At 54.5% G+C, this 27,815-nt stretch overlaps 1 protein-coding gene across 4 annotated transcripts in view; it reads left to right on the top strand.

Moving 5' to 3' along the window:
* The first annotated feature begins 9,032 nt into the window (after nucleotides 1–9,032).
* LOC119955591 (GATA-binding factor 2-like) overlaps nucleotides 9,033–27,815 on the top strand; it is a 58,245-nt gene continuing 39,462 nt past the window's right edge. For 2 of the 4 annotated variants that reach the window (XM_038781943.1, XM_038781940.1), the window contains exon 1: nucleotides 12,895–13,103. The gene's annotated coding sequence lies outside the window, so the exon portion shown is untranslated. Of the gene's footprint in view, nucleotides 9,123–12,894; nucleotides 13,104–14,573; nucleotides 14,787–27,815 lie in introns of those variants that run through there. The other 2 variants (XM_038781941.1, XM_038781942.1) reach the window with 2 other exon arrangements.

Below are 27,815 nucleotides of genomic sequence, written 5' to 3'. Positions count from 1 at the left end.
CGCTCACTCCCCCATACCTCGCTCACTCCCCCATCCCTCGCTCACTCCCCCATCCCTCGCTCACTCCCCCATCCCTCGCTCACTCCCCCATCCCTCGCTCACTCCCCCATCCCTCGCTCACTCCCCCATCCCTCGCTCACTCCCCCATCCCTCGCTCACTCCCCCATCCCTCGCTCACTCCCCCATCCCTCGCTCACTCCCCCATCCCTCGCTCACTCCCCCGTTACTCTTTCCCCCATTCCTCGCTCACTCCCCCATTCCTCCCTCACTCCCCCATTCCTCCCTCACTCCCCCATTCCTCGCTCACTCCCCCATCCCTCGCTCACTCCCCCATCCCTCGCTCACTCCCCCATCCCTCGCTCACTCCCCCATCCCTCGCTCACTCCCCCATCCCTCGCTCACTTCCCCATCCCTCGCTCACTCCCCCATCCCTCGCTCACTCCCCCGTTACTCTCACCCCCTTTCCCCCATTCCTCGCTCACTCCCCCATCCCTCGCTCACTCCCCCATCCCTCGCTCACTCCCCCATCCCTCGCTCACTTCCCCATCCCTCGCTCACTCCCTCATCCCTCGCTCACTCCCCCGTTACTCTCACCCCCTTTCCCCCATTCCTCGCTCACTCCCCCATTCCTCGCTCACTCCCCCATCCCTCGCTCACTCCCCCATCCCTCGCTCACTCCCCCATCCCTCGCTCACTCCCCCATCCCTCGCTCACTCTCCCATCCCTCGCTCACTCCCCCATCCCTCCCTCACTCCCCCATCCCTCGCTCACTCCCCCATCCCTCGCTCACTCCCCCATCCCTCGCTCACTCCCCCATCCCTCGCTCACTCCCCCATCCCTCGCTCACTCCCCCATCCCTCGCTCACTCCCCCATCCCTCGCTCACTCCCCCATCCCTCGCTCACTCCCCCATCCCTCGCTCACTCCCCCATCCCTCGCTCACTCCGCCATCCCTCGCTCACTCCCCCATCCCTCGCTCACTCCCCCATCCCTCGCTCACTCCCCCATCCCTCGCTCACTCCCCCGTTACTCTCACCCCCTTTCCCCCATTCCTCCCTCACTCCCCCATTCCTCCCTCACTCCCCCATTCCTCGCTCACTCCCTCATCCCTCGCTCACTCCCCCATCCCTCGCTCACTTCCCCATCCCTCGCTCACTCCCCCATCCCTCTCTCACTCCCCACATCCCTCTCTCACTCCCCACATCCCTCTCTCACTCCCCCATCCCTCTCACACTCCCCACATCCCTCTCTCACTCCCCACATCCCTCTCTCACTCCCCCATCCCTCTCTCACTCCCCCATCCCTCGCTCACTCCCCCATCCCTCGCTCACTCCCCCATCCCTCGCTCACTCCCCCATCCCTCGCTCACTCCCCCCTCCCTCGCTCACTCCCCCATCCCTCGCTCACTCCCCATCCCTCGCTCACTCCCCCATCCCTCCCTCACTCCCCCATCCCTCCCTCACTCCCCCATCCCTCGCTCACTCCCCCATCCCTCGCTCACTCCCCCATCCCTCGCTCACTCCCCCATCCCTCGCTCACTCCCCCATCCCTCGCTCACTCCCCCATCCCTCGCTCACTCCCCCATCCCTCGCTCACTCCCCCATCCCTCGCTCACTCCCCCATCCCTCGCTCACTCCCCATCCCTCGCTCACTCCCCCATCCCTCGCTCACTCCCCCATCCCTCGCTCACTCCCCCATCCCTCGCTCACTCCCCCATCCCTCGCTCACTCCCCCATCCCTCGCTCACTCCCCCCTCCCTCGCTCACTCCCCCATCCCTCGCTCACTCCCCCATCCCTCGCTCACTCCCCCATCCCTCGCTCACTCCCCCATCCCTCGCTCACTCCCCCATCCCTCGCTCACTCCCCCATCCCTCGCTCACTCCCCCATCCCTCGCTCACTCCCCCATCCCTCGCTCACTCCCCCCATCCCTCGCTCACTCCCCCATCCCTCGCTCACTCCCCCATCCCTCGCTCACTCCCCCATCCCTCGCTCACTCCCCCATCCCTCGCTCACTCCCCCGTTACTCTCACCCCCTTTCCCCCATTCCTCCCTCACTCCCCCATTCCTCCCTCACTCCCCCATCCCTCCCTCACTCCCCCATCCCTCGCTCACTCCCCCATCCCTCGCTCACTCCCCCATCCCTCGCTCACTTCCCCATCCCTCGCTCACTTCCCCATCCCTCGCTCACTCCCCCATCCCTCGCTCACTCCCCCATCCCTCGCTCACTCCCCCATCCCTCGCTCACTCCCCCATCCCTCGCTCACTCCCCCATCCCTCGCTCACTCCCCCATCCCTCGCTCTCTCCCCCATCCCTCGCTCACTCCCCCTTCCCTCGCTCACTCCCCCATCCCTCGCTCACTCCCCCATCCCTCGCTCACTCCCCCATCCCTCGCTCACTCCCCCATCCCTCGCTCACTCCCCCATCCCTCGCTCACTCCCCCATCCCTCGCTCACTCCCCCATCCCTCGCTCACTCCCCCCCCCCCCCCGTTACCCACTGCCTCTCTTTCCCCTGTATGTTTTGTTTCCTCACTTCCCTTGTGTTCGGGCCAAACCGCATTTGAGAGAAGTCTCCTCAACATCACTTGGTCACGCGCCCAGACACACACATACACACACACCAAACACTACAAACAGAACTGGAAGTATCTGGGACAAAGAGATAAGGTTGTTTCTGTGGAATTGATCTTCTGGTGAAGTGACGCAGTGCCATCTCACACCCCAGAAAGCAGAAAGACTGCAGCAGCCTCAAGGGAATGGCCTGTTCTTCAGTGAGGTTTCACTCACTAAACTCTGTAGCCTCAGAGGGTGCAGTCTTTCAGAAAGCAAACTTGGAGAATGGTGCTCTCGTTTTTGTTTGTTTTCTCTTCATCATTGCAGAGTTAATACACAACACTGTCCCCGTCAGCACTCCCAGGACAGGTACAGCACGGGGTTAGATACAGAGTAAAGCTCCCTCTGCACTGTCCCCATCAAACACTCCCTGGACAGGTACAGCACGGGGTTAGATACAGAGTAAAGCTCCCTCTGCACTGTCCCCATCAAACACTCTCAGGACAGGTACAGCACGCGGTTAGATACAGAGTAAAGCTCCCTCTACACTGTCCCCATCAAACACTCCCAGGACAGGTACAGCACGGGGTTAGATACAGAGTAAAGCTCCCTCTACACTGTCCCCATCAAACACTCCCAGGGCAGGTACAGCACAGGGTTAGATACAGAGTAAAGCTCCATCTACACTGTCCCCATCAAACACTCCCAGGACAGGTACAGCACGGGGTTAGATACAGAGTAAAGCTCCATCTACACTGTCCCCATCAAACACTCCCAGGACAGGTACAGCACGGGGTTAGATACAGAGTAAAGCTCCCTCTACACTGTCCCCATCAAACACTCCCAGGACAGGTACAGCACGGGGTTAGATCCAGAGTAACGCTCCCTTTTTATTGACCTAACAGTATGCTATTTTGAGATTATGGCGATCTCGTGCCTTTTGATGCTATTCGGTTTAAAACCACACTGTGTGGTCATTGCCATTTTGAGATTGTTGTTTTCTCGGTCTGGTGTTGGATTAGGAGGTGGTGATTGGGTGGCTAGGGCTGCTGCCCTCATTGGACATGATAATGTCTGATCTGTTCGGGTTATCACCTTCACTTCAGTCAGGCTTGAATGTATTCCACGAGCCGGCCTCCATGACACCACAAGAGCCAGGAGCTAAATCCATATCATGCCTACAGTGCAGAAGGAGGCCATTCAGCCCATCAAGTCTGCACCAACATTCCAAAAGAACACTCCACCATGGCCAGTTGCCCTGCCCTGTTCCCGTAACCCCAAATAACCACACTCTTGGACACTTAAGGGCAACTTTTAGCATAGCCAATCCACCTAACTTGCACATTGGGAGGAAACTGAAGTGGGCCATTCAGCCCATCGAGTCTGCTCTGCCTTTCGGTGAGATCCTGGCTGATCTGATGTGATAATCCTCAACTCCGCTTTCCTGCCTTATCCCCGTAACCCTTGATTCCCTCACTGGTCTCTCTCTCAGCCGTGAACATACTTAACGACCCGGCCTCTACAGCTCTCTGCGGTAAAGAATTCCACAGATTCACTACCCTCAAGGGCAGCACGGCGATGCAGTGGTTAGCACTGCTGCCTCACGGCATCAAGGACCCAGGTTCGATCCCAGCCCACTGTTGGTGTGGAGTTCGCACATTCTCCCCGTGTTTGCGTCGGTCTCACTCCCACAATCCAAAAAGATGTGCAGGGTAGGTGGATTGGCCACGCTAAATTGCCCCTTATTGGGGGAAAAAATAATTGGATACCCCAAATTCATTTAAAAAAAGATTCACTCCCCTCAGAGAGAAGAAATTCCTCCTCATCTCTGTCTGAAATGCCCCCCCCCCGACTCTGAGATTCTGCCCTCTGGTCCCAGACTCTCCCACAAGAGGAAACGTCCTCTCGACATCGACCCTGCCAACCCCACCCAGAATCCTCTCTGTCTCAATAAGGTCGCTTCTCGTTCTTCTAAACTCCCAATGAGTACAGGCCCCGGCCTACTCAACCCCTCATAACAAAACACCCCCATTCCCGGGATCAAGTGAACCGTCTCTGGACTGCCTCCAATGCCGGGATATCTTTCCTTAGATACGGGGGACAAAACTGTTCACAGTATTCCAGGTGCGGTCTAACATGCCTTGTATAGTTTTAGCGGGACAACCCTGTTGGTGTCGGGAGGGGGGGAGACTTCCACAGACTGATCCCCCTCTGAGAGAGCGAATTTCTCCTCATCTCTGTCTTCAATGGGAGACCTCCTTATTCTCAAACGGGGGGCCCCACCTCAAGGGGAGAAGCATCCTCAGCATCCACACAGTCATCCCCTCTCCTCAGAATATGATGTGTTTCAATACGGGCCTGTAGCATTCTGTGATTCTCTGGAGGTCTCCTCTCGTCCTTTTAATCTCCAATGGGTACAGGGCTCCGATCTGCTCAACCCCTTCATCACCGGACAAAACCCCCTTCATCCCAGTAATCGGCCCCGTGAACCTTCTCCAAACAGCCTCCGATGTGAGTAAATCCCCTCCTTAAGTAAGGGTAAGGAAGCCAAAACTTTACGCAGTACTCCAGGTGCAGAAACGGCAACGTCCCTGTACAATTGTCGCGAGACTTCCCGACTTTTGTACTCCATCCCCTCCACCTCCTCCCTCGCGATAAAGGATGACATTTGACCTGCCTTCCTAATTTCTGTCTGTACCTGCTTGGTAACTTTGTGGGATTTACACCCCTTGCAGCGAGTCCCATGTTAACTAACTTCAACCCTTTTTTTTAATGTGGGGGCGGTGGTGGGCATGGGGTACAACCACGAAGACGGAGGAGGGAGAAGGCCTGAGACATCAATGCCTGTAATCTCTCTCCGTCAGGCCGAGCAGACGGCCAAAGTCTCGCTCGCATCTCCGCCTTGGAGGGAGGGGGAAAGTAGAACGGGAGCAGGCCAGTGGGCTGAACGTTCTTGGAAATGATACTACCTCTGACCTGAAGAGGCGAGGGAGGGAGAGAGAGAGAGAGAGAGGAAAAAATATAGAAAATGACTGTTCAGATTTCTGCACAGCCTATGAGCCAACAATTGCCTCTAATCAGATAAAAGCCTTATCAGTGACAAACAGTTATTGGAGCTGGGCGGCATCGTCAGTGCTGTGTAGGACACAGCTACCATTCGACACAGCCTGCGCTGTAGATTGTGAAGCATGTTTGGTGGGGTCAACGGGCACATCTGTGCAGTTGACGCTCTATTTCTGACTTTCTTAATTGGGCTTTGAGGGGAAGGGGAGATACAAAATTTATCCAAATTATGCATGATGCTATCTTCCCGACTCGATTCCTGTACCACAAAGGCTTGCTTAACGGTTTCTCTAATCGCAGCCCGAGCTCAAGTTCCTGCCTTCGTCCTGCGAGATATTGTGATCCTTCTCCTGAGCCCCGTGCACAATATTCCCATTTTGCGAGGAGAGATTTACACAGGATTGTGTGTGTGTTTTTTTTTAACCTTCCTGTTCAGTCCTCTTCTCCAGGTCCTTGCTCAGCGGGCTGGCGCCTCTCTTCCCCAACCCCCACCCAAATCCGAGCCCCAAGTTTCAATGTTGTGGGCTACTCTTAAGAGACATGACCTAGGTTGATGCGTCGGTGACCGCCCTGAGAGAGTGCTGCACGGTCTCGCAGATGGGCAGCCTTCTTCTGTCCGACTCGGATGGTTCAGAGTTCGGTTCCCACACCAGAGCCCTGAACATGAAATCGAGGCTGATTCACAGGAGGGCAGGAGCGCCGCGCTGTCACGTTGTTGACGGAGCGTCGCACTGTCACGTTGCTGATGGAGCACCACGCTGTCACGTTGCTGATGGAGCACCACGCTGTCACGTTGTTGACGGAGCACCACGCTGTCACGTTGCTGATGGAGCACCACGCTGTCACGTTGTTGACGGAGCACCGCGCTGTCACGTTGTTGACGGAGCGCCGCGCTGTCACGTTGCTGATGGAGCACCGCACTGTCACGTTGTTGACGGAGCGCCGCGCTGTCACGTTGTTGATGGAGTGCCGCGCTGTCTCGTTGCTGATGGAGTGCCGCGCTGTCACGTTGTTGATGGAGCACCACGCTGTCACGTTGCTGATGGAGCACCACGCTGTCACGTTGTTGACGGAGCACCGCGCTGTCACGTTGTTGACGGAGCACCGCGCTGTCACGTTGTTGACGGAGCGCCGCGCTGTCACGTTGCTGACGGAGCGTCGCACTGTCACGTTGCTGATGGAGCACCACGCTGTCACGTTGTTGACGGAGCACCGCGCTGTCACGTTGTTGACGGAGCACCGCGCTGTCACGTTGTTGACGGAGCGCCGCGCTGTCACGTTGCTGACGGAGCGTCGCACTGTCACGTTGCTGATGGAGCACCACGCTGTCACGTTGTTGACGGAGCACCACGCTGTCACGTTGTTGACGGAGCACCGCGCTGTCACGTTGCTGATGGAGTGCCGCGCTGTCACGTTGTTGACGGAGCGTCGCACTGTCACGTTGCTGATGGAGCACCACGCTGTCACGTTGCTGACGGAGCACCACGCTGTCACGTTGTTGACGGAGCACCACGCTGTCACGTTGTTGACGGAGCACCGCGCTGTCACGTTGCTGATGGAGCGTCGCACTGTCACGTTGTTGACGGAGCGTCGCACTGTCACGTTACTGATGGTGGCTCGATAGGCTGAATGGGCCTCCTCCTGTTCCTGTGTAACAGGCTCCAAAGGGGCTGAATGGGCCTCCTCCTGTTCCTGTGTAACAGGCTGGAGAGGGGCTGAATGGGCCTCCTCCTGTTCCTGTGTAACATGCTGGAGAGGGGCTGAATGGGCCTCCTCCTGTTCCTGTGTAACAGGCTCCAAAGGGGCTGAATGGGCCTCCTCCTGTTCCTGTGTAACAGGCTCAAGGGGAGCTGAATGGGCCTCCTCCTGTTCCTGTGTAACAGGCTGGAGAGGGGGGCTGAATGGGCCTCCTCCTGTTCCTGTGTAACAGGCTGGAGAGGGGCTGAATGGGCCTCCTCCTGTTCCTGTGTAACAGGCTCCAAAGGGGCTGAATGGGCCTCCTCCTGTTCCTGTGTAACAGGCTGGAGAGGGGCTGAATGGGCCTCCTCCTGTTCCTGTGTAACAGGCTCCAAAGGGGCTGAATGGGCCTCCTCCTGTTCCTGTGTAACAGGCTCGAGGGGTGCTGAATGGCCTCCTGTTCCTGTGTAACAGGCTCGAGAGGGGCTGAATGGCCTCCTCCTGTTCCTGTGTAACAGGCTCGAGAGGGGCTGAATGGCCCTCCTGATCCTGTGTAACAGGCTGGAGAGGGGCTGAATGGCCCTCCTGATCCTGTGTAACAGGCTGGAGAGGGGCTGAATGGCCTCCTGTTCCTGACGACCTGGTCACTCCTTCCATTGTATTCTTTCTTGGTCTGGCCAGTGTGTGGCCAAGTGCTCCCAATCTCCAAAGCATCTCACAGCTCGGAGACGCTCTGCTTCTCTCTCACTCACCAGCCACTGGTCGTGTCTCGAAGTTACTCCTGCCCTCCAGAAATCAGACATCTCTGGAATCAATGTCAGGGACAAGGTGGTCGCTCTTCAGTCAGTGTGGAGAGAGAAACAGAGAGAGACTGGGAGGAGCTGGAATTGTCCTCCTTTAGAAGGTTAAGGGGAGGAGGGGGGATTTAATTGAGGTGTTCGCAATCACGACAAGGGGCTTCGGTCAAGTAAATGAGGGGGGGGGGGAAACGTTCCTCAGCGGCAGGCGGTCGGTGACCACAGATTGAAGAGAATCGGTCAAAGAACCAGAGGGAGGGGGCAATGAGGAGAATTTATTATCAATGGTGTTGGGAACTGGAAGGTGCGGCCTGGAAAGGGTCGATGGAAGCGGATTCGCCCTCAAAAGCGGCGGGGGGTGAAATTGGATATATGTAGTTGCAGGAGGGAGATATGTTGGCTTTGGACAGGGCACAGAAGCCGTTTACTAGGATGTTGTCTGGTATGGTGGGGGGGGGGGGGGGGGGGGGGACATTCGCTATGAGGAGAGGCTGGAGAAACTCAATTTCTTCTCCCTGGAACGATGGAGGTTGAGGGGCGACCTGATCGAAGTCTGCAAGATTAGGAGGGGTATGGACAGAGTGGGGTAGTCAGTAGCTTTTTCCCAGTGGAAGAGTCAATTACTAGGGGACGTAGGTTTAGGGTGTGGGGGCAAGGGTTTGAAGGAGATATACGAGGCATATAGAGAATGGTGGGCCCCTGGACCCTGCTGCCGGGAGGTAGTGGAAGCAGATACGATAGTGATTTTTCAATGGTGTCTCAACAAATCCATGAATTGGGGGGGGGGGGGGGGGGAAATAGAGGGATATGGCCTCCAGAAGGGTAGAGGGTTTTAGCTCAGATGGCCAGCATTGGTGGCTTGGAGGGCCGAAGGGCCTGTTCCTGTGCTGTAATTTTCTTTGTTCTTTGAAACCGGCAGTAGAAGAACAATGGGCTAAATGTTGTCCTCCTTGTTCAAACTATCGGCGGACGTGGTAGAACGGATTCCAACTGGCAGCCATACTCTATCCCATTAAAAGGACATCAGAACCAGGTAACTAGCATAAGGTTCAATAACTAAAATGATCAAAAGAGTATTGTTGCATTTCCACTAAACTTAGTTTTCTTTCTTTCTCTCTCTCTCTCTCTCTCTCTCTCTCTCTCTTCCCCCCCCCCCCCATTAAAAAAAAATATTCAAACTTAATTTCATTGTCCTTTTAGATCGGTTACAGAATAGGAAATATTGCAGTGCGAGTTTTTAGCCATATGGGCGACTTATCCTGCGCTGTTGAGGTTCAATGCCGGACACGGTTACAACTCAGCGGCGCCCTGACACACGCGTGTGGCTACCTCTGGGCTTCCGTTGGTCAGTAACTGAGACACAGGCGCCGGGTGGGGTTGGGGGGGAGGGGGGGGGGGGCACGTAACACCTCGAGTGCATTCCACCATTTGCCATGTGCAGTTTTGGCCTCCCTGCCCAGGACAGACATCCCTGCTCCAGGATTCGAGTACAGGAACAGGGATGCCTTGGTGCAATTCTGCAAGGTCACGCCTGGGAATAGTGTGTTTTAGTTTTAGTCTCCTTCTCTGAGGAAGGATGTTCTTGCTCCAGAGGGAGTGCGGCGAAGGTTTACCGGACTGATTCCTGGGATGGCGGGACTGACGGACGAGGAGAGATTGAATCGGTGAGGATTGTATTCGCTGCAGTTCAGAAGAATGTGGAGGGTCTCGTAAAAACGTCTGAAATTCCAACAGGACTGGACAGGGTAGATGCAGGAAGGATGTTCCCGATGGTGGGGGGTGTGTCCAGAACCAGGGGTCATAGTCTGAGCAATCGGGGTAGACCATTTAGGGTAGAGATGAGGAGACATTTCTGCACCCAGAGAGTGGTCGGCCTGTGGAATTCATTACCACAGGAAATAGTTAAAGTCAAAATAGTGCATGTTTTCAAGAAGCTGTTAGATATAGCCCTCGGGGCAAAGGGGATCAAAGGATATGGGAGGAAAGCGGGAGCAGATTACTGCGTTGGGTGATCAGCCATGATGATGAATGGCGAAGCAGGCTCGAAGGGCCGAATGGCCGCCTCCTGCCCCTGTTTTCTATATTTCTATGTGAAGGATATAATTGCTACAGAGAGGGAGGCGCAGCAAAGGTTCACCGGACTGATTCCTGGGATTGTAGTTTGTGGGGGGGGAGAGAGATGGGTCGACTGGGGCCTATGTTCGCTGGAATGTAGAGGAACGAGAGAGGATCTCATTGAATTGTTTAACATTCTGACGGGGCCGGACAGATTGGCTGGGAGGATTTGTTTCTTCTGTCGAGGGTGGGGGGCAGTCGAGAACAAGGGGGGGGGGGGGGGGTGGTCACAGTCTCAGGATAGGGGGGGTAGGACATTTAGGACTGAGAGGAGGAAAAACCTCTTCATTCAGAGGGCAGTGAACCTGTGGAATTCCCACAGTAGGCGGTGGCGGCCTCTTCACCCAATATATTTAAGAAAGAAATGGATAGATTTCTAGGTTCCAGAGGCATCGAGGGGTCTGGGAAGAGTGGAAGTGTGGCATTGAGAGAGAGAATCAGCCATGACCACATTGAATGGTGGAGCAGGCTGGAAGGGCAGAATGGCCGTCTCCTATCTCCTCTGTTTCTAATGTAATCATGGCTGATCTTTTTGACTCCATTTCCCTCGGCGTCTGAATCCCCCTCTTGATCTCTGCCTCGGATGCTGAGCTCCTTCTGCAGAACTCCGAAGATTCCCGACCCTCGGAGCGAAGGGTCTCGCTTGGTCCAAACTGGCCGTCTCCTCACCGAGACCGTGACCAACCCTCCATCTCCCCCCCCCCCACCCCCCGCCAAGCAAACCGAGTGAAGCGAGCCACATCTACCCTGTCAAACCCCACCCCCTCCTTTGAGGTTTTAATGTGGTGTAGCATGCCGGGCTACAGGACCAAGTGTTGGAAAATGGGATTAGAACAGATGGGGTGCTTGATGGGCCGGCGCAGATAGCATGGGCCGAAGGGCCTCCATGTGCTGCAAAAACTCTACGACTCCCTATCCCGCAGACGCTATCGGAAGAGGCGTGGGGAGACGGTGTACTGAGGCCCCCTGTTTATCCTGCAGCTAGCCTCAGAAAAATATCTGATCTGGGCATTATAACATAGCTGCCAGCAGTGTGCGGCTTGGCCGCCATATTGTTTGCATTACAGTGGCGGCTTCAGTATTTACTCAGTTGGCTGTGAATCGCTTTGTGGTGTGACCTGAGGTTTGTGAACGGCGTGATACAGATACAAATTCTTCTGTACCCGACTGGGCGCAGGTTGGGGGGGTGCGGGGTGTCTGGTACGGGAAGAGATCTGGGAAGTCACACGAGGCCGTGTGAGGTGTTCCAATAAACTGGAATCCAGCGGTGACCCCTTTGAGGTGTTTGGCGAGCTCCAGCGAGTCGGGGATGCCAGGCCCACCCCCCTCTTGACGGGAGCGGCTGAGGCCTGAGAAGGTAACCGAACGCGGGCGAAGTCGCTGAGGGAGCGCCGCACTGTAGGAGGGTCAGTGCTGAGGGAGCGCCGCACTGTCGGAGGGTCAGTGCTGAGGGAGCGCCGCACTGTCGGAGGGTCAGTACTGAGGGAGCGCCGCACTGTCGGAGAGTCAGTGTTGAGGGAGCGCCGCACTGTCGGAGGGTCAGTGCTGAGGGAGCGCCGCACTGTCGGAGAGTCAGTGTTGAGGGAGCGCCGCACTGTCGGAGGGTCAGTGCTGAGGGAGCGCCGCACTGTCAGAGGGTCAGTGCTGAGGGAGCGCCGCACTGTCGGAGGGTCAGTGCTGAGGGAGTGCCGCACTGTCGGAGGGTCAGTGCTGAGGGAGTGCCGCACTGTCGGAGGGTCAGTGCTGAGGGAGCGCCGCACTGTCGGAGGGTCAGTGCTGAGGGAGTACCGCACTGTCGGAGGGTCAGTGCTGAGGGAGCGCCGCACTGTCGGAGGGTCAGTGCTGAGGGAGTGCCGCACTGTCGGAGGGTCAGTGCTGAGGGAGCGCCGCACTGTCAGAGGGTCAGTGCTGAGGGAGCGCCGCACTGTTGGAGGGTCAGTGCTGAGGGAGCGCCGCACTGTCAGAGGGTCAGTGCTGAGGGAGTGCCGCACTGTCGGAGGGTCAGTGCTGAGGGAGCGCCGCACTGTCGGAGGGTCAGTACTGAGGGAGCGCTGCACTGTCGGAGGGTCAGTACTGAGGGAGCGCTGCACTGTCGGAGGGTCAGTGCTGAGGGAGCGCCGCACTGTCGGAGAGTCAGTGTTGAGGGAGCGCCGCACTGTCGGAGGGTCAGTGCTGAGGGAGCGCCGCACTGTCGGAGGGTCAGTGCTGAGGGAGCGCCGCACTGTCGGAAGGTCAGTACTGAGGGAGCGTCGCACTGTCGGAGGGTCAGTGCTGAGGAAGCGGTGCACTGTCGGAGGGTCAGTGCTGAGGAAGCGCCATACTGTCGGAGGGTCAGCGCTAGGGGACGCCATAGCCCAGTCTGCCATCACCGCCCTCCCCTTTCCATTGCCAGCATGCGGGGAGTATCATTGTTGTCTGTGATGGGAGGAGACCTGGAAGACCCTTGTATCCGCTGACCCTTGGGTTCGAGCCGACCCCACGCGCCAATCCGAAGGGGACAGGCGGGAGGGGGGGGGTGCGGACGATGGGGACTGTAGCCTCCTGACGCGAGCTAGCTAGCTGTCAGGACGCCAGCACTCTGGGGCAGGGCCGATGCTTCAGATTGGGTGGCTGGGCTGGAGGCGGACCGTTGAGGGAAGCAGGCAGGCAGGGACTGATGATCCTCTGACTCTTTCCTCCGTCCCGCCCTCCTCGCCCCCAACTCGATGCTGAGCCCTGCCCGACATAAAGCCACCAGCTCCTGTATCAGCGAGTTCGATCAGCCTCCCCTCCCTCCCGTCCGATATCGTTCCTCGAGGAGAGATTTCAAACAAAAAGGAAAGTAAACTGGCTTGGTAATATCGCTGACTTGAAGATTACTACAACTGCCCTTTTTTTCTCGTGATAACTTTTTGACAAGGTTAGTGACTTTTCGAGATTGTCATCTCCCCTCTTTTTTTTTTTGTTGTCATTATCTTATGAATCTGAGTGCTTTCCACTTCTCGTCAGGGGGCAGGTTTGCCTGAAATGAGTAGATACCGTCTCGATTTCCTTTGAAAAACACCGGGTAAATAGAAAGAGTTCCCACGTTTTGAACAGCAGTTTATCACTAAGCATTAAGGCTCCGAATTAAAAAAACGTTCTTCTCCAATTCCCTCCCCCCCCCGTCCCCAACATTATCTTTGTCCATTTTCACAGAACAGGCGTTCCTTAATTTGTTGTTTTTCGCCCCCCCTCGTATTCCAGGGAGTTGGGAATCACACTGGCAAAGCCGTGGGAATTTAGTGCGCCTGATGCTGATTGCTCCTTGCTGTGACACACACCCAGAGCCTTACATGACGGGATCTGAAATGCGAACTCTGTTTCTCTCTTCCAACCCCCCCCACCCGTTGTTTTGGGTTGTTTTCTTGCCCTTGTCTCGTGTTCCCGGCTTCTCAACTTCCCTCAGTGCTGATCCTCCGACTGTGCAGCATTTCTCCGCACTGACCCTCCGACAGTGCGGCGCTCCCTCAGCACTGACCCTCCGACAGTGCGGTGCTCCCTCAGCACTGACCCTCCGACAGTGCGGCGCTCCCTCAGCACTGACCCTCCGACAGTGCGGCGCTCCCTCAGCACTGACCCTCCGACCCTGCGGCGCTCTCTCAGCACTGATCCTCCGACAGTGCGTCTGTCTCTCAGCACTGACCTTCCAACAGTGCGGCTGTCTCTCAGCACTGACCCTCCGACAGTGCGGCGCTCCCTCAGCACTGACCCTCTGACAGTGCGGCGCTCCCTCAGCACTGACCCTCCGACAGTGTGGCGCTCCCTCAGCACTGACCCTCTGAAGGTGCGGCGCTCCCTCAGCACTGCCCCTCCGACAGTGCGGGGCTCCCTCAGCACTGCCCCTCCGACAGTGCGGCGCTCCCTCAGCACTGCCCCTCCGACAGTGCGGCGCTCCCTGAGCACTGACCCTCCGACAGTGCGGCGCTCCCTCAGCACTGCCCCTCCGACAGTGCGGCGCTCCCTCAGCACTGCCCCTCCGACAGTGCGGCGCTCCCTGAGCACTGACCCTCCGACAGTGCGGGGCTCCCTCAGCACTGACCCTCCGACAGTGCGGTGCTCCCTCAGCACTGACCCTCCGACAGTGCGACGCTCCCTCAGCACTGACCCTCCGACAGTGCGGAGCTCCCTCAGCACTGACCCTCCGACAGTGCGGGGCTCCCTCAGCACTGACCCTCCGACAGTGCGGGGCTCCCTCAGCACTGACCCTCCCACGGTTGAACGCAATGGCTTGAATGTCTGTGATTGGCTGTGGCCTGTTGAGTCCTCTCTCTCTGCCCAAGTCACCTGGGTGGCTGGGCCAGGAGAGGTCGGGTGTGGTGGGGCAGTGGCACTATGTTGTGTTGTGGAGACTTTAATTTCAGACCAGCAAACACCGATCGAGCCAGCCACCCCGCCGCTACCCCATTTTGCAGCCACGCCCATCTGGCGACTGAAAATGTCGACCATTTTATGAAAGGTTGTAGCTGGAACAGGTTGGAAGAGAGATGTCAGGGGTTCAACACACCACCAGTGCTGTCGAAGATTTCCTGAGTAACATTTCCCCACCGCGACAGTGAAACTGGTGAGCGAGATATTCCCTGTCATCTGATTAAGAATTGTGTGTGAATTGGCTCCTCGACAGCTACTCAACAATGCGATGAACGTTGTTACCAAGTCCCCGGGGTCCGTCACGGGGGGAGTAAGACACACACAGTCCAACCCCAAGCCAAATAAGGAGCAGGATCGACCAAAAGAAGTGGGTTTTCAAGGGGCGTCGTAAAGGAAGAGGGGGCGGAAAGAGAGAGATTTCGCGAGGGAATTCCACATCTGGGGGGGGGGGGGGGGGCCTCCCCCCCCATGCAGCTGAAGGAACGGCCGTCATTGGTGGGGCGATGGGAATTGGGGGGTGCTCGAGGGTAGAATTGGAGGAAAGCAGCGCAGTTTGGAGGAGATTACAGACATAGGGAGGATTGTAGGGGCTGGAGGAGGTTACAGAGATGGGGAGGGTCCTTGAGGCTGAAGGAGATACAGAGATAGGGAGGGTTGTAGGGGCTGGAGGAGGTTACAGAGATAGGGTGGGCTGTAGAGGCTGGAGGAGGTTACAGAGATAGGGAGGGTTGTAGGGGCTGGAGGAGGCTACAGAGACAGGGAGGGCTGTAGAGTCTGAAGGAGGTTACAGAGATAGGGACGGTTGTTGGGACTGGAGGAGGTTACACAGATAGGGAGGGTGTAGGGGCTGGAGGAGGTTACAGAGATAGGGACGGTTGTTGGGACTGGAGGAGGTTACACAGATAGGGAGGGTGTAGGGGCTGGAGGAGGTTACAGATAGAGGGGGGTGTAGGGGTTGGGGGGGGTTACAGTGATAGGGAGGGGCTGGAGGAGGTTACAGTGATAGGGAGGGGCTGGAGGAGGTTACAGAGTTGGGGAGGGTGGAGGATATGGGGATGGTTGCACTGCAACTTCATAGCTGGTGTCTAACCCGGCCTTGAATATATTCAATGAGCCACAACTGCAGGGCTGTCTGGGGGGGGGGGGTTCTATTCCACAGACTGACACCCTCTGAGGGAAGAAATTCCTCCTCATCTCTGCCTTCAATGGGAGACCCCCGTATTCTCAAACCCCCCCCCCCCCGAGATCTACATATCCCCTGCCAAAGAGGAGAATCTTCCGTTCAGTCCCTCTCTCCTGGTGTATTCCGAACCAGATGGCTGAGGATCTGGAACTCACCGGACCCCAGAGCCCCTCTCCCGGTGTGCCAGCACAGAGGGAGTGCTGCAGCAGTCAGAGGGACATCAGGCAGCAAGACTGTTGGCGTGGATGGTTCAGTGGCATTAAATACACACAGCATCCCTTTTTAAAGCAGCCATTGGAAGCTGGATGTATTTGATGGGGACAGTGTCGAGGGAGCTTTACTCTGTATCTAACCCCGTGCTGTACCTGTCCTGGGAGTGTTTGATGGGGACAGTGTAGCGGGAGCTTTACTCTGTATCTAACCCCGTGCTGTACCTGTCCTGGGAGTGTTTGATGGGGACAGTATAGAGGGTGCTTTACTTTGTATCTAACCCTATGCTGTACCTGTCCTGGGAGTGTTTGATGGGGACAGTGTAGAGGGTGCTTTACTCTGTATCTAACCATGTGCTGTCCTGGGAGTGTTTGATGGGGACAGTGTAGGGGGAGCTTTACTTTGTATCTAACCCTGTGCTGTACATATCCTGGGAGTGTTTGATTAACACAGTGTGGAGGGAGCTTTACTCTGTATCTAACCCCGTGCTGTACCTGTCCTGGGAGTGTTTGATGGGGACAGTGTAGAGGGAGCTTTACTCTGTATCTAACCCTGTGCTGTACCTGTCCTGGGAGTGTTTGATGGGGACAGTGTAGAGGGAGCTTTACTCTGTATCTAAGTCCGTGCTGTACCTGTCCTGGGAGTGTTTGATGGGGACCGTGTAGAGGGAGCTTTACTCTGTATCTAAGTCCGTGCTGTATCTGTCCTGGGAGTGTTCGATGGGGACAGTATAGAGGGTGCTTTACCGTGTATCTAACCCCGTGCTGTACCTGTCCTGGGAGTGTTTGATGGGGGCAGTGTCGAGGGAGCTTTACTCTGTATCTAACCCCGTGCTGTACTTGTCCTGGGAGCGTTTAATGGGGACAGTGTAGAATCATAGAATTTACAGTGCAGAAGGAGGCCATTTGGCCCATCGAGTCTGCACCGGCTCCTGGAAAGAGCACCCTACCCAAGGTCAACACCTCCACCCTATCCCCATAACCCAGTAACCCCACCCAACACTAAGGGCAATTTTGGACACTAAGGGCGATTTATCATGGCCAATCCACCTAACCTGAACATCTTTGGACTGTGGGAGGAAACCGGAGCACCCGGAGGATACCCACGCACACACGAGGAGGATGTGCAGACTCCGCACAGACAGTGACCCAAGCCGGAATCGAACCTGGGGCCCTGGCACTGTGAAGCGAGTGTGCTATCCACAATGCTACCGTGCTGCTCCCGAGCTTTTCTCTGTATCTAACCCCGTGCTGTACCTGTCCTGGGAGTGTTTGATGGGGACAGTGTAGAGGGAGCTTTACTCTGTATCTAACCCTGTGCCGTACCTGTCCTGTGAGTGTTTGATGGGGACAGTGTGGAGGGAGCTTTACTCTGTATCTAACCCCGTGCTGTCCCTATCCTGGGAGTGTTTGATGGGGACAGTGTAGAGGGAGCTTTACTCTGTATCTAACCCCGTGCTGTACCTGTCCTGGGAGTGTTTGATGGGGACAGTGTAGAGGGAGCTTTACTCTGTATCTAACCCCGTGCTGTACCTGTCCTGGGAGTGTTTGATGGGGACAGTGTAGAGGGAGCTTTACTCTGTATCTAACCCAGTGCAGTACCTGTCCTGGGAGTGTTTGATGGGGCAGTGTAGAGGGAGCTTTACTCTGTATCTAACCCCATGCTGTACCTGTCCTGGGAGTGTTTGATGGGGACAGTGTAGAGGGAGCTTTACTCTGTATCTAACCCTGTGCTGTACCTGTCCTGGGAGTGTTTGATGGGGACAGTATAGAGCAGGGGTGGGAAAACTACAGCCCGCGGGCCGCATGCGGCCCGCCAAAGGTATTTCTGGGGCCCACCAAGTCATTAAAAAAAAATATATATATTTTTGTTTTAAAAATTTTTTTTTAATTTTTTAATTTTTTTTAAGGTTAATGGGGTTAGATACAGAGTAAAGCTCCCTCTACACTGCCCCATCAAACACTCCCAGGACAGGTACTGCACTGGGTTAGATACAGAGTAAGCTCCCTCTATACTGTCCCCATACTGTTGGGTTACTTACTGGTATAGGGTGGATACGTTGACTTGAGTAGGGTGATCATTGCTCGGCACAACGTCGACGGCCGAAGGACCTGTTCTGTGCTGTACTGTTCTATGTTCTATATGAGGCGCCCAGAATCATAACCGGGTGAAGTAATTATTTTACTTAATATACTATGCGGCCCTTTGTGAATTGTGAATTTCTGAATGTGGCCCTTGCACGGAAAAGTTTACCCACCCCTGGTATAGAGGGAGCTTTACTTTGTATCTAACCCTGTGCTGTACCTGTCCTGGGAGTGTTTGATGGGGACAGTGTAGAGGGTGCTTTACTCTGTATCTAACCCCGTGCTGTACCTGTCCTGGGAGTATTTGATGGGGACAGTGCAGATGGAGCTTTACTCTGTATCTAATCCCGGGCTGTCCCTGTCCTGGGTGTGTTTGATGGGGAAAGTGTAGAGGGAGCGTTACTCTGTATCTAACACCGTGCTGTCCTGGGAGTGTTTGATGGGGACAGTGTAGAGGGAGCTTTACTTTGTATCTAACCCTGTGCTGTACCTGTCCTGGGAGTGTTTGATGGGGACAGTGTAGAGGGAGCTTTACTCTATATCTAACCCTGTGCTGTACCTGTCCTGGGGGCGTTTAATGGGGACAGTGTAGAGGGAGCTTTACTCTGTATCTAACCCCGTGCTTTACCTGTTCTGGGAGTGTTTGATGGGGTCATTGTAGAGGGAGCTTTACTCTGTATCTAACCCTGTGCTGTACCTATCCTGGGAGTGTTTGATTAGCACAGTGTTGAGGGAGCTTTACTCTGTATCTAATCCCATACTGGCCCTGTTCTGGGAGTGTTTGATGGGATGGTGTAGAGAGAGCTTTACTTTGTATCTAACCCCGTGCTGCCCCTGTCCTGGGAGTGTTTAATGGGGACAGTGTAGAGGGAGCTTTACTCTGTATCTAACCCCATGCTGTACCTGTCCTGGGAGTGTTTGATGTGGACAGTGTAGAGGGAGCTTTACTCTGTATCTAACCCCGTGCTGTACCTGTCCTGGGAGTGTTTGATGGGGACAGTGTAGAGGGAGCTTTACTCTGTATCTAACCCCGTGCTGTACCTGTCCTGGGAGTGTTTGATGGGGACAGTGTAGAGGGAGCTTTACTCTGTATCTAACCCCGTGCTGTACCTGTCCTGGGAGTGTTTGATGGGGACAGTGTAGAGGGAGCTTTACTCTGTATCTAACCCCGTGCTGTACCTGTCCTGGGAGTGTTTGATGGGGACAGTGTAGAGGGAGCTTTACTCTGTATCTAACCCCGTGCTGTACCTGTTCTGGGAGTGTTTGATGGGGACAGTGTAGATCAGTGGTTCTCAACCGGGGTCCACATGGACACTGGGGGTCCATGTAACATTACTGGAGGTCCACACAAAAAAATACCGAATTGGGGGTCCACGGTGATATTTTAGTGGTCCATAGAGCAATTCTACTTCAGAACAATTGTTATTACTGAGAATTAAGTAGAAGAAAAAAATGTTTGTTTTCATGATGAATATTCACCTTTCTCTCTCTCTCTCTCTCTCTTTAACACAGTAATGACTAGAAACTGTGTATATTTGATATGAATTGGTTATTTTTAGAGTAATTTAGTTCAATTTAGTCAGTAAAAAGTTTTTTTCATTACTTTTCATATTAGAATAAGTTTGGCAATGTACGAAAATACCGCTAATCCGTTTCCAACCCTCACGGTAAGGTAGATGGACTTTAGGATTAGTTTACCACGCATATAAGAAGCTTTTTTTTCTGTGGAATGGCTATGGGGGTCCACAAAAAAAATTAAGAGGAAAAGGGGTCCATGGGTTAAAAAAGGTTGAGAACTGCTGGTGTAGATGGAGCTTTACCGTGTCTAACCTCGTGCTGTACCTGTTCTGGGAGTGTTTGATGGGGTCTTTGTAGAAGGAGCTTTACTCTGTATCTAACCCCGTGCTGTACCTGTCCTGGGAGTGTTTGATGGGGACAGTGTGGAGGGAGCTTTACTCTGTATCTAACCCTGTGCTGCACCTGTCCTGGGAGTGTTTGATGGGGACAGTGTAGAGGGAGCTTTACTCTGTATCTAACCCCGTGCTGTACCTGTCCTGGGAGTGTTTGATGGGGTCAGTGTGGAGGGAGCTTTACTCTGTATCTAACCCCGTGCTGTACCTGTCCTGGGAGCGTTCAATGGGGGCAGTGTAGTGGGAGCTTTACTCTGTATCTAACCCTGTGCTGTACCTGTCCTGGGAGTGTTTGATGGGGACAGTGTAGAGGCAGCTTTACTCTGTATCTAACCCCGTGCTGCACCTGTCCTGGGAGTGTTTGATGGGGACAGTGTAGAGGGAGCTTTACTCTGTATCTAACCCCGTGCTGTACCTGTCCTGGGAGTGTTTGATGGGGACAGTGTAGAGGGAGCTTTACTCTGTATCTAACCCCGTGCTGTACCTGTCCTGGGAGTGTTTGATGGGGTCAGTGTGGAGGGAGCTTTACTCTGTATCTAACCCCGTGCTGTACCTGTCCTGGGAGCGTTCAATGGGGGCAGTGTAGTGGGAGCTTTACTCTGTATCTAACCCTGTGCTGTACCTGTCCTGGGAGTGTTTGATGGGGACAGTGTAAAGGGAGCTTTACTCTGTATCTCACCCCGTGCTGTACCTGTCCTGGGATTGTTTGATGGGGACAGTGTGGAGGGAGCTTTACTCTGTATCTAACCCAATGCTGTACCTGTCCTGGGAGTGTTTGATGGGGACAGTGTAGAGGGAGCTTTACTCTGTATCTAACCCTGTGCTGTACCTGTCCTGGGAGTGTTTGATGGGGACAGTGTAGAGGGAGCTTTACTCTGTATCTAACCCCGTGCTGTACCTGTCCTGAGAGTGTTTGATGGGGACAGTGTAGAGGGAGCTTTACTCTGTATCTAACCCCGTGCTGTACCTGTCCTGGGAGTGTTTGATGGGGACAGTGTAGAGGGGGCTTTACTCTGTATCTAACCCCGTGCTGTACCTGTCCTGGGAGTGTTTGATGAGGACAGTGTAGAGGGAGCTTTACTCTGTATCTAACCCCGTGCTGTACCTGCCCTGGGAGTGTTTGATGGGGACAGTGTAGAGGGAGCTTTACTCTGTATCTAACCCCGTGCAGTATCTGTCCTGGGAGTGTTTGATGGGGACAGTGTAGAGGCAGTGTTACTCTGTATCTAACCCTGTGCTGTCCCTGTCCTGGGAGTGTTTGATGGGGACAGTGTAGAGGCAGCTTTACTCTGTATCTAACCCTGTGCTGTACCTGTCCTGGGAGTGTTTGATGGGGACAGTGTAGAGGGAGCTTTACTCTGTATCTAACCCTGTGTGATGCTGAGCAGTATCCTTATGTACGGTCGTTTTTCTCTCTCCTCTTACCACCACCTGTCTACTCTCTATCCCTCTCCCTCGCACTTTCTGAAGCCTCTGCATTTCACTGGAGCGTAGTTCCATTATCCACTCTGCTGTTGATGAGCTGGTTTTAACTCAGTGGGCTGGGCAGCTGGTTTGTGATGCAGAACAAGGGCAGCAGTGCGGGTTCAATTCCCGTACCAGCTTACCCGAACAGGCGTCAGAATGTGGCGACAAGGGTTTTTTCACAGTAACGTCATACTTGTGACAATAAAAGTTTATTATTATTATTATAGTTACTCATCCCAATAAATGCACTGCCTTGATGTGTAACATCTGTCCTCGCACAACTCCCGTAAGCCATCTACAACTGCCCTGCAATGTCCAAAATCCAATCACGCCAACGTTCACCCCTCTTTGCACACTACAACATTCCAAATATGTGCAGGAGGAGTCCACTCGGCCCCTGGAGTCCAGCTCCCCCATTCAATACGGTCATGTCTGATCCGATTGTCATCTCGACCCCACATTGCCGCCGACCCCCTGATAACCTTTCACCCCCCCTCGTTATTCGAGAATCTATCCACCTCGGCCTCAAAAACATTCCCAGATTCAGCTTCCCTGCCTTCCGAGGAAGAAAATTCCAGAGACTTTCGACCCTCTTGAGAGAAAGCAATTCGCCTCATCTCCATCTGAAATGTGCGACCCCCTTATTTTTAAACAGTGATCTAGTAATCCTTCTCCGAACTGTTTCTAAAGCATTTACATCCTTCCTCAAAATAAGGAGACCACTGCTGTACGGGGTTTATGTTGTGGGAGGGGACGCAGGTTCGAATTACCCCACTGCATCCAGTGGAATGTAAATTCAGTTAATAAAATCTGGAATTACAAAGCTAGTTTCAGTCACAGGACCATGAAACGATCACCTATTGTGGTTTAAAAAAAACCCCATCAGGTTCACTGATGGGGAAGGGAAGTCTGCCATCCTTACCCCGGTCTAGCCTACATGTGACTCCAGACCCCGCACCATCGCTCTCCTGGCTGCCCTCCCACGTTCTGCCCTTGTAAACCTCAGCTCATCCCAAACTCAGGAACTCCGTGTCCTAACCCGCACTGTTTCCCATTCACCCATCACCCGCTGTGCCCGCTGAGCCACACTGGCTCTGAAACCAGCGGCGCCTCAATATTAAAATCCTCATCTCTGATGGCAAATCCCTCCAAGTCCTCCTCATCCACTCACCCTACAGACTTCCTATCATTATACTACTCCAGGCCCCTACAACCCTCCCTATTGCTGCAATATCCTCCAGCCCCTTGAACCCTCCCTATCTCTTTAACCTCCAAAAACCCTCCGCATCTCTGTAACTTCCACCAGCTCCTACAACCCTTCCTATCTCAATATCCTCCTCCAGCCCGGACAACACACCCTATCTCTAAAACCCCCTACAGCCCCTAAAATTTTCCCCATCTGTGTAACCTCCTCCAGCACCGTCAAACATATTGCCCATTCATCCATCACCCGCTGTGCCCCCAGGCCAAACTGGCTCCGGGTTCGGCACAGCAGCACAATGGTTAGCACTGTTGCTTCTCAGGTGCCAGGGTCCCAGGTTCCATTCCTGGCTTGGGTCACTGTCAGTGTGGAGTTTGCACGTTCGCCCCGTGTCTGCGTGGGTTTCCTCCGGGTGCTCCAACAAGTCCCGAAAGACGCACTGTTAGGTAATTTGGACATTCTGAATTCTCCCTCTGTACCCGAACAGGCGCCGGAATGTGGTGACTAGGGGCTTTTCACAGTAACTTAATTGCAGTGTTAATGTAAGCCTACTTGTGACAATAAAGATGTTATTATTATTGTTATAGCTTTTCCCATCTCTGTAGCCTCCTCCAATACATCAAACCGTCCCTATCTGTGTAACCTCCTCCAGCCCCTACAACCCTCCCTATCTCTGTAACCTTCTCCAACCCCTACAACCCTCCCTATCTCTGTAATCTCCTCCAGCCCCTACAAACCTCCATCTCTGTAACCTCCTCCAGCCCCTACAAACCTCCATCTCTGTAACCTCCTCCAGCCCCTACAAACCTCCCTATCTCTGTAACCTCCTCCAGCCCCTACAAACCTCCATCTCTGTAACCTCCTCCAGCCCCTACAAACCTCCCTATCTCTGTAACTTCCACCAGCCCCCACAAACCTCCATCTCTGTAACCTCCTCCAGCCCCTACAAGCCTCCATCTCTGTAACCTCCTTGAACACATTGAACCGTCCCTATCTCTGTAACCTCCACCAGCCCCTACAAACCTGCATCTCTGTAACCTCCACCAGCCCCTACAAACCTCCATCTCTGTAACCTCCTCCAGCCCCTACAAGCCTCCATCTCTGTAACCTCCTTGAACACATTGAACCGTCCCTATCTCTGTAACCTCCACCAGCCCCTACAAACCTCCATCTCTGTAACCTCCTCCAGCCCCTACAAACCTCCATCTCTGTAACCTCCTCCAGCCCCTACAAACCTCCATCTCTGTAACCTCCTCCAGTCCCTACAAACCTCCATCTCTGTAACCTCCTCCAGCCCCTACAAACCTCCATCTCTGTAACCTCCTGCAGCCCCAACAACCCTCCCTATCTCTGTAACCCCCACCAGCCCTGACAACCCTCCCTATCTCTAAACTAATCTAGCCCTCCACAACTTTCCCTATCACTGCAACCTCCTCCAACCAGTTGAACGCTCCCTATCTCTGTGACCTCTCTGGCCCCTTTAGCCCGTCCCATCTCTGTAACCTCCTCCAGCCCCTACAAACCTCCATCTCTGTAACCTCCTTGAACACATTGAACTGTCCCTATCTCTGGAACCACCTCCAGCCCCAACAACGCTCCCTATCTCTAACTTCCTCCAGCCACGACAACTGTTCCTATGTCTGTAACCTCTCTGGCCCCTACAACACTCCCTAACTCTGCATCCCTCCCCATCTCTATAACCTCCCCCAACACCCTGAACCCTTCCCATCTCTAACCTCCTGAAGCCCCGATAGCCCTCCCAATCCATGTAATATCCTCCTACCTCTGCTTCCCTCCCTATCTCTGTAACCTCCTCCAGCCCCTACAACCCTCCCTATCCCTGTAACCTCCTCCAGCCCCTACACCCACCCTATCTCTATAGCCTCCTCCAGCCCCTACAACCCTCCCTATCTCTGTTACCTCCACAGTCCCTACAATCCTCTCTATCTCTGTAACCTCCTGCAGCCCCAACAACCCTCCCTATCTCTGTAACCTCCACCAGCCCTGACAACCCTCCCTATCTCTAAACTAATCTGGCCCCCTACATCTTTCCCTATCACTGCAACCTCCTCCAACCAGTTGAACGCTCCCTATCTCTGTGACCTCCTCTGGCCCCTTTAGCCCATCCAATCTCTGTAACCTTCTCCAGCCCCTACAAACCTCCATCTCTGTAACCTCCTCCAGCCTCTACAAACCTCCATCTCTGTAACCTCCTCCAACCCCTATAACCATCCATATCACTGTAACCACCTCCAGCCCCTACGCCCCTCCCTTACTCTGTAACCTCTTCGAGCCCCGATAACCCTCTGTAATGTCCACCATCCCCAACAAACCTCCCAATCTCAAACCTGCTCCAGCCCCTACCACCCTCCCTATCTCTGTTACCTCCTCCAGTCCCTACAACCCTCCCTATCTCTGTAACCTCCAGACCCCACAGCCCTCCCTATCTCTGTAACCTCTTCCAGCCCCTACCACTCTCCCTATCTCTGTAACCTCCTTCAGCCCCTACACCCACCCTATCTCTATAGCCTCCTCCAGCCCCTACAACCCTCCCTATCTCTGTTACCTCCACAGTCCCTACAATCCTCTCTATCTCTGTAACCTCCTGCAGCCCCAACAACCCTCCCTATCTCTGTAACCTCCACCAGCCCTGACAACCCTCCCTATCTCTAAACTAATCTGGCCCCCTACATCTTTCCCTATCACTGCAACCTCCTCCAACCAGTTGAACGCTCCCTATCTCTGTGACCTCCTCTGGCCCCTTTAGCCCATCCAATCTCTGTAACCTTCTCCAGCCCCTACAAACCTCCATCTCTGTAACCTCCTCCAGCCTCTACAAACCTCCATCTCTGTAACCTCCTCCAACCCCTATAACCATCCATATCACTGTAACCACCTCCAGCCCCTACGCCCCTCCCTTACTCTGTAACCTCTTCGAGCCCCGATAACCCTCTGTAATGTCCACCATCCCCAACAAACCTCCCAATCTCAAACCTGCTCCAGCCCCTACCACCCTCCCTATCTCTGTTACCTCCTCCAGTCCCTACAACCCTCCCTATCTCTGTAACCTCCAGACCCCACAGCCCTCCCTATCTCTGTAACCTCTTCCAGCCCCTACCACTCTCCCTATCTCTGTAACCTCCTTCAGCCCCTTCAACTCTCCGTATCTCTGTAACCTCCTCCAGTTCCTACAACCCTCCCTATCTCTGTAACCTCCTACAGCCCTCCCTATCTCTCTAACCTCCTCCAGCCCCTATAACCCTCCATATCGCTGTAACCACCTCCAGGTCCTACACCCCTCCCTATCTCTGTAACCTCCAGCCACTACAACCCTCCCTATCTCTGTAACCTCCTCCATCCCTGACAACATTCCATATCTCAGTAACATCCTCCATCCCTGACAACCTTCCCTAGCTCTGGAACCGCCAGCCCTGACAACCGTTCCCATCATTCCATCTTCCTCCAGCTCCAGGAACCCTCCCTATCTCTGTAACCTCCATCCCTGACAACCTTCCCTAGCTCTGGAACCGCCAGCCCTGACAACCGTTCCCATCATTCCATTTCCTCCAGCTCCAGGAACCCTCCCTATCTCTGTAACCTCCTCGAGCCACAACAAACCTCCCAGTATCTAACCTACTCCAGCCTTCTACATGCTTCCCTATCTCTGTAACCTTCTCAGCCCCCACAATCTTCCCTATCTCTGTAAACTCCAGCCCCAACAATCCTCCCTATCTCTATAACCTCCTTCAGCCCCACAACCCTCCCTATCTCGGTAACCTCCTCCTGTTCCTGCAACCTATTTTAAATCTATTCCAGGCCCTATGACCCTTCATATCACTGTTACCTCCTCCGGGCCCATATAGTCCGCTCCATCTCTAACCTCCTCCGGCCTGACTACCCTCCCCATCTCTGTAACCTCCTCCGGCCCCTATAGCCCTCTCCATCTCTGTAACCTCCTCCAACCCTCCCTATCTTTTTTTTTAATCAAACAATTTTATTGAGGTATTTTTCGGCATTGTAAACAGTTACAGATAACAAAAAAAAGGCACAAATGTGCAAACATCAACGAAAAATCAATACTTCAATCAAACCATACTGCACAAGCCCGCTCCTCTCCCATAGACACTACCCACCTATTTATCCCTCCGACTCTACTCTCATCTCCCCCCCCACCCCCCTGCTGATATTCACTCTCCCGCGAAGAAGTCGATGAATGGTTGCCACCTTCGGGCGAGCCCCTGTACAGATCCCCTCAAGGCGAACTTAATTTTTTCCATACCCAGAAAACTTGACATGTCCGAAAGCCATAGCTCAGTCTTTGGGGGCTTTGAGTCCCTCCATGCCAGCAGTATTCGCCGCCGGGCTATTAGGGAAGCAAAGGCCAAAATATCGGCCTCTTTCTCCCCCTGGACTCCCGGGTCTTCCGAAACCCCAAAAATTGCCACCCCTGGACCCATCACCACCCTTGTTTTTAGCACCCGGGACATGATCCCCGCAAATCCCTCCCAGTAACCCCTCAGCTTAGGACATGCCCAAAACATGTGAACATGGTTCGCTGGTCCTCCCGCGCATCTTGCGCACTTATCCTCTACCCCAAAGAATTTGTTCATCCGAGCCACCATCATGTGGGCCCGGTGAACAACCTTAAATTGAATCAGGCCGAGCCTGGCACATGTTGCGGTTGAGTTTACCCTACTCGGGGCTTCTGCCCACAGCCCGTCCTCCATCTCCCCGCCAAGCTCCTCCTCCCATTTGAGTTTCAGTTCCTCCGTCTGGGACTCTTCCCCCTTCATGAGCACCTTGTAAATACCTGAGACTCTACCCTCTCCTCCTTGTCCTCTCGAGACTATTCTGTCTTGGATCCCTATTGGCAGGAGGCGTGGGAAGGATGGGACCTGTCTGCGGACAAAGTCCCGCATCTGTAAGTACCTAAAGTCATTTCCCCTTACCATCCCAAATTTCTCCTCCAAGCCCCTCAAACTCGCAAAACTTCCCTCCAGGAACATATCGCCCACCCTCCTCACCCCCGCCCGCCGTCATGTTCGAAACCCTCCATCCATGTTCCCGGGGGCAAATCGATGGTTATCACATATTGGTGCCCAGACAGACGCACCCACCTCCCCTACATGCCTCCTCCACTGGCCCCAAATCCGCCTGGCCACTCCCA

This window comes from Scyliorhinus canicula, chromosome 21 (genome assembly GCF_902713615.1).
Source record: "Scyliorhinus canicula chromosome 21, sScyCan1.1, whole genome shotgun sequence".
Classification (NCBI taxonomy): domain Eukaryota; kingdom Metazoa; phylum Chordata; class Chondrichthyes; order Carcharhiniformes; family Scyliorhinidae; genus Scyliorhinus; species Scyliorhinus canicula.
This window is presented reverse-complemented; position numbering and strand designations above follow the sequence as displayed.